Below are 7,500 nucleotides of genomic sequence, written 5' to 3'. Positions count from 1 at the left end.
CTGTATTGGTAACTGTTCCTTAATCTCCAGAGAAGAGCATACAGACTCTTTGGTTAGAATCTGTAAAGTAAAACACTGACAGTGCCAATCTTGTGTAAGTTTGTTGCTGTGTGTTTTGTGTGTGGTATTGTTTATACCACTTTCTGTGTACACAGTAAGCAAGTTGTGTCCTTTGTTAGTAAATATAATATTACAATGACTTATACTGCTATAGATATAGCTTGGGGTTTATGTCTCCAAATCCTCATTTCTAAGATTCATGCAAAAAAGAGAAGTCTTTTATAAAGGATATTCAAACATGTCAGCTTCCTATGTAAATTAGCGGTGTAAAACCACACTCCTTTTTACCTGCATATAAAATTTCTGTCAAACTGTGAATCCCTGAATGTGTATTTGTAGTTAATCTATATTTTCACAGGGTAATTTAAATTTGGTATATGTGCAGTGAATGTATATATATATTTTTTTTTGAAGTAATATAAAATTAAAGGGAACAATCTTGTGGCACATTTATCAGTTAGCTGTAAATTATTGATATATTTATCTCTAAGGACACTCAATAAAATTGAGTGTCAGATTCTCTGTAATAAAGAATCAGTTGTTACTGGTAAATAACCACTATGGATTATAAATAAATATGGGGGCCAGGTTTGGTGGCCTCTACCTATAATCTCAGGACTTAAGGAGGAGACAAGATAATCAGCATGGTACCTTTGAAATTAGCTTGAGCTACAGAGCAAGTTCCAGGGTAGCCTGAGCCACAGCTTGTCTCCCAAAACAAAATATCAGTAACAAATGGCTGTAAGAGACATTTTATTATGTGTGATGTATGTGGATAACCAAAGAACAGGGGCAGACATATTGTTGTGTGGTAGTTCGAATATAAAATTATAGGATATGAGAAGAACAGGAAATGTTAAAAGTGACTTGGAATTTTGTGGCAGAAAACAAAGGAAAAATAATGAAATATATATATACCTTCAAGTCTGACATGTTTTCTTCCTTTAACTTTTGTTTAAAATATTTAGTAGAAATAAAGAATAAGTTCTCAATAAACAATTTAAGGTCTTTTCATGGATGTTAGTTGAAAGAAACAACATTTTTTCAGGCATTTTAGCTTACATGTGTAGTTCCAACATCTGGGGTGGTGGGGCACCGTCATCCTGAACAGCAAGAGCCCGTGTCAAGGGACAAAGTACACGGGAGAGAGTAGAGTAGGTGCTCACTGTTCGAGGAAGAGTGGAAAGACTAGCAGAGCTTAGAGGCCTTCTTGTTGAGTCTGGTGTTGGAAGAAAGTTATGAAAACAATAAGAGTATGGAGAACTTATAAACTAATGTGCACAGCAAAATTCTCAAACATAAAAATGACAACATGATGTGTCTGCTTCACATTGCTGGTCCCCTCCCCCCTTTACTTTGAAACTAGGATTGAGAGTGACCTTGAGAGTGACCTTGTGATNTTCAGAGGTTTGAGGGTCATTCATAGATGAAGGCAAGTTCTAGCCCTGACAAGGAGGAATCTGTGGATGACAGCCTTGGGCGCATTTGAGCCTGTTTCATCTGGAAAAGGCTTTTGATGGTGGTGGTGGTGAGGTTGGGTGTGTGTGTGTGTGTGTGTGTGTGTGTGTGTGTGTGTGTGTGTGTGTTTAGACAGACTTGTTTCAACCTCCTGAGTGCTGAGATTATAGGCATCTGCTTCCATGCCTGATTTTACCTGAAAGTAATTTAAAATCCAAATTCAGTCATCCTTGATTAAGCATAAAAAGTACTGGTCTCCATAGGGACGTGGCTGCAATCTTTCCTGTAGACTTTCTTAACACACATTTGTTAAGATCAAACCTGATAAAACTACATGTTAATGAAAAATACATATACCTTTATTTCCTAAGTCTTTGTATTAAAATGTAATTTAAAGAGTATATTATAATCCTTACTGATGAATATACATGTGTGCCTCTGTTTACTGGAAATGGCACAAGAGTGGAAAATAAGGGACTGTTCTTATATACATATTTAGTATCAACTTAGCTAAGGGGGGTCACCATGTGGGTATAAATGATATAATACAGAAAGTTTATTGTATTTACGTGTGCCTTTCATTTACAAACAGTGTGTAGAAAATTTGTGTTGCCATCAGTTATTTGATGAAATGTTATTAAAAGGTATTGTGATAGTTTATAATCATAAATTCTTAAGTCTTTTGTCAATTCAGAAGTAAAGGTGTCCTGCTTCCTGTTAACACAGCTGTTCATGTGTTAGGATTCTTTGTGTCTCTTAGCTGCTTCGAATCCAGGCTTCTTTTCCCCATCTGGGGGTCAAAGGATCCCTTGGGAGGGATCAGTTTTGCTTCTGTATGTTAAATGATATGAGCCTTCCCATATTATAACATTTAATAATTTTTATTTTGAAGAGGTAATAGCATATAATCTAAAATACAGAAATTATGTAAAAATTGACTATTAGTTAATTTTCTAAGACTGGATATGGAATTAATCTCATGGTAACAACATGTTTTCATGTTATGAGAATGTCTCAGGGTGAGACCTGGGGAGTTCAAGTTTGGAGTTAAATAACTGTAGCCACGCGTTTGTGTGTTCCACTGGAATAAGACCAGTAGTTTCTGTGGCAGCTCGCACTGATTGTCTGATGGTTGGAATGGCCCGTGGTGTCACAGAATCTGGACTGTGGGAACTCAGATGTGTTCCACCACGGAGAGCGACTGACCTGTGGTTGCGTTCCAGTGCAAAAGTCAGCACTGTGGTATGGCCTAAATTAACTGCATTTCGGCTGCATTTCTCTTGTGACTATTTCTTTTGTAATTTGCCAAAGTCCTACTTGGTACAGTACGTTTGTAGTGAGTTTGACTATCCTTTTAAATGAATGTGCTAGAGTAAGTGTGAACAAACTAAAATCACCCGTCTCGATGTTGAAAACATCTTAATAAACTCTTCCTAAATTCTAGCTCTGGTTTTTGTTTTGTTTTGCCATCCAGATTATTCTTTGTTTATTGTGTCTGTGATCTGAATATTATAAAGAGTGACTTTGGGGGTGGGGGTAAGTGGAGCCGGGATCTTCAGTAGCCAATTTCTAACTATTTGCCTATTAATGTCAAGATGTTATAGAAAAAAACTCTTTCAATATTTGTACTGAGGATTTAAGCTAGGGCCTCACGAAGGCTAGGCAAGGGTCCTCAACTAAGCCAAGACTCCAGGCCTTTTTTCTTTTTTTTCTTTTGAAACACAGTGTCACTAAGTTGCCAATAAACAAACAAACAAACAAACAAACAAACAAACTTTAGGGAAAGAACCCATTTGCGAATTGGGAATTTTCAGTTCTGGCCCCTCAGGGATGTTAGAGAACAAGAGAACCTTGTCAGTCTCTAAAATATAGGTTACAAAATACCCCCTAAGTGAAAAGGCAAAGGGAATGGAATTATTAAAGTTGGAGAAGAAGAAAAAACGAGAGGTAATTTAATTATGGAGGGGGACTGTTTGGGGAGTGGGGCTTCCCTCGCACACACTGTAAGCCTTGGGGTTTGGGTTTTACGCTAGGGGATGAATCTCTTTATGGTATTTTTCTGAGAGGTATGATTTGTGGATTTTATTTCAAACATTTGAAAAGTTCTTTTCCTGCATCAGGCATAATTTACGCATGATCTGTGTTGAAGACCAAGAAATAGAGAAAACAAGGTCTTCCCAGAACCATTACCGTCCAGAGTCATCCTAAGACAGCGCAGTCTGTTCAAATTTTAAGAAATGTGACATAAATCAAAAACTATCATTCATAATCCATACTAGAATACTTCTATCTAAGCTTGGCCACTTTTCTATTCAAATAAATAATTATAAAGACTGGAAACATGGCTAAAGAGATGACTCAGTATGTAAAGCTCTTGCCATGGAAGCCTGTTTACCTGAGTTCACATCCTCAGAACTCAGGTCAAAGCCAAATACAGAAGGACACATGCCCTTCAATCCCATTTCAGGCAGCCCTAGTAGGAGATAGGCTGAGGAATGATGATGAGCTAAAGCTCACAAGCCAACTAGCCCAGCATATGAAACTGCGAGCAAAAAACCCTCTGTCTCAAACAAGAAGGCATGGACAGACGTCAAACACTGTCTTATGGCATATGTAAGACTACCACAGCATACATGTATCCACACAGGGGCAGGAAGAGGAGAGAGAGAGAGAGAGAGAGAGAGAGAGAGAGAGAGAGAGAGAGAGAGAGAGAGAGAGAGAGAGAGAGAGAGGGATTTGAACCAAGCATTCTAAATCAATAGAATTTATTAAATTAGGCTTCTTTTCAGAAGGGATGGAGATGTTATTTAGGATATAATAATGTATCCCGAATTGGCATTTTCTTAAACCAATCTGAAACAATGAAATGATAGCAGTAAATCTGCTACTTGGAACCTTAAATGATTTACATGGCTCTGGGGCCTCAGTCTAACAGTTGGTTTATGATGTGGTTTCAGGATAACACATTTAAGCCTGGTTTGTTCCTTCTTCCAAAGCTGGCATGAATCCATAAAGCTTTTAAAGGATGACTCTAAAATATACAAAAGAGTTCTCTGAGGCATGGTTTCAGATTGTTTATGTAAGGTTTTTAGATTTCTGACTTTCCCTTCGTGATCTACTGTGGGATGCTGTCTGCAGGTTAGCTGATAAATGTATAACATCACCCAGACAGATACCACTCAGCTACATGCTCCATCCAGGACATCGCTCACTCATCTTCTGCTCCATGGATCTTAGGTGCTGTGTGCATATTGTAAGTGCAGATTGCGTAGATCCACTGAATCAGAACCTCTGAGTTTGACTGACTCTGGGCCCCAGACTGGGGAGCCAGCACTTTAACAGGTTCTAATGAAGGTAATCAGAGAAATGTCAGGGGTCTAGCACTGCTCACTGTCGACTTTCAGTCCTAGCTCTGGGAAAATGATGTTTAAGGGAGCCTGGCACACAGATGCTCAACTTTTTCAAAGAGATTGCTGCATGTGTAGGCTAAGGGCAACAGTGGCTTTCCCTGTATAAAGGACCTCTGCTGCCCAGACCCTCCCTCCCAAGCCCACAACCTTGAAATGCAAAAACCTGGTATGTTTGTCTTTGGCTGCATAGCCTCCTCTCCAGCCACCTGCCTGCAATTGAGGCTTCTGTCCTCCATCCTATCCGTCTTTATTGTCCTCTTCTCTCCCAAAGACAGATCAGAGCCTGTTTTCACTGGATGCCTCCACTCTCTGGCAAAGCTCTCTATTGCAAAGAGAACCTCTCAAGGCATTTGTTCCAGGCAGCACGTCCCATTTTCCCCTGTTTTGTTAAACATGGTTCCTGAGGCCTCTCCTAGGAGCATCTCCTCTGTTGCAGAGATTCTGGACTCCAGAGGTTGATCTCCCTTGTACTCCAATGCCCATCCTAAAACAGGCTGGAAGCTTTGGGAGGCTCAAGTGAACCACAGATACATGAGAGATCTGTTGATTCTGATGGGTGGGTATGAGGCTTTGACATGCAGGCTCTCGGACCACTGCAATGTCTCCATGCTGTTATCCATGCTAGAAGCATCGTGATCCCACCTTTACATTGCTATCAGCTCGGGTCCTTGGGAGTCAAGCTTCAATGCATCTTCCCACAGGAAGTCTTCCTTGGCCCTAGACATAGAGCAGTTGTTACTGTTCCAGGGACCCGGTATGCATAATCCTGGAGCCCAGGCTGAATCCACACAGATTCTACTTGCCTGTTTATCCAAATCCTCCTTGGGAACAGTGTTCAGTGTTCAACATCGTCCATGGTATACAGTCAGTACTCAATAGGTGTCCGCTGGGACAAAGAGATACTAACCTAAGTGGTAATGTGAGGTCCTCACCTCTCACTTTCCATAAGCATTGTCACTCTCACCAGATTGTGCTGAGAATGAAAGTGTCTCTTCCCACACATATGACACTGTCGTGCAGGGAGGACCCAGGGACGGGGACTGCATTTACTCATCTTTACATCCCAGTAAGCATGTAGCAGTTAGCATGAATAAAATATCTTCCATCCTGTGTCTCTAAATAAGGATACCTTTGGCCTTTTAATTAAGGCAATCCTTAGCTGTAAGATGTCCTTGTACAATGCTATCATTTTATGGCTACTGGATGCTATCAGTATCCCTCCCATCACCTTGGCAATGCTAAACATTCATGCAAACACACACATTTGCAAATGTCCTTGTGGCAAGATTTTGAGGGAAAAAAAAAATAGTGCTTCCTGTGGTGAGGATGTAGAGCCTGCTGGGTTCTTCATCACAGTTGAGTGAGAATTACTGAGATCTGAAGCAGTACCCCATAGGGGCTGACACTGGACTGTGGCATCTGTGCAATGGTCAGAGGTAAAGGTTAGAGAAGACATCAGCCACCCGTAACTGGCAGTAGTAGGCAGTCTTAAAACCACAGTTTTACATGAAACTCAAGAAGAAGGAAGATCAAAGTGTGGATACTTCATTCCTTCTTAGAATGGGGAACAAAATACCCATGGATTGAGTTACAGAGACAAAGTTTGGAGCAGAGCCTGAAGGAATGACCAACCAGAGTCTGCCCCACTTGGGGATCCACCCCATAAACAACCACCAAACCCAGACACAAGGCAGATGCCAACAAGAGCCTGCTGACAGGAGCCTGATATAGCTGTCTCCTGCAAGGCTCTGACAATGCCTGGCAAATGTAGAAGTGGATGCTCACAATCATCCATTGGACAGAGCACAAAGTCCTCAGTGAAGGAGCCAGAGAAATACCCAGGGAGTTGAAGGGGACTGAAGCCCCATAGAAGGAACATCAATATGAACTATCCAGTAACCCCAGAGCTCCTTGGAACTATATCACCAATCAAAGAAAACACATGGTGGAACTTGTGGCTCTAGATATATTTGTAGCAGAGGATGGCCTAGTTGATCATCAATGAGAGGAGAAACCCTTGGTCCTGTGAAGGCTTTATGCCCCAGTATAGGGGAATGCCAGGACCAGGAATGGGAGTGGGTGGGTTGGGGAGCAAGGGGAGGGGGGAGGAGATAGGGGATTTTTTGGAGGGGAAACTAGGAAAGGGGATAACATTTGAAATGTAAATAAAGAAAATATCTAATTAAAAATTATTTTAAAAAATTAAAATTAAAAAAAAAAAACTACAGTTTTTACTAAACACTATTATTTCCAGGCACCAGGCACTGTGTCACACATACATAGCTGCTTAATCCTCAGAGCTACCTACCAGGACCCAGTTCCCAAAGAAGAAAATCACAAAGATCCAAATCAGTGCATTTGACAAGACTGAAAGTCCTTTCAGGGTATCAGACTCTACTCTTCTATAATAACTTTTTTCAGAAATAATAATATAATATAATATAATATAATATAATATAATATAATATAATATAATATAATATAATAAATGCCTGATAGCCGCCAGCTGTGCCAGCACCATTTGTTGAAAATGCTGTCTTTTTTCCACTGGATGGTTTTAGCTCCCTTGTCA

At 40.3% G+C, this 7,500-nt stretch overlaps 1 protein-coding gene across 1 annotated transcript in view; it reads left to right on the top strand.

The window, feature by feature from the left end:
- Ppm1k (protein phosphatase, Mg2+/Mn2+ dependent 1K) overlaps positions 1-1,585 on the top strand; it is a 25,699-nt gene extending 24,114 nt beyond the window's left edge. The window contains exon 7 of the mRNA XM_021191112.2: positions 1-1,585. This exon is cut by the window's left edge and continues 1,013 nt beyond it. The gene's annotated coding sequence lies outside the window, so the exon portion shown is untranslated.
- The last annotated feature ends 5,915 nt before the right edge of the window (positions 1,586-7,500 follow it).

The sequence above is a fragment of the Mus pahari genome, chromosome 2 (assembly GCF_900095145.1).
Source record: "Mus pahari chromosome 2, PAHARI_EIJ_v1.1, whole genome shotgun sequence".
Lineage (NCBI taxonomy): Eukaryota > Metazoa > Chordata > Mammalia > Rodentia > Muridae > Mus > Mus pahari.
The sequence above is the reverse complement of the archived record's forward strand: the minus strand, read 5'-3'. Positions and strand labels throughout refer to the sequence as shown.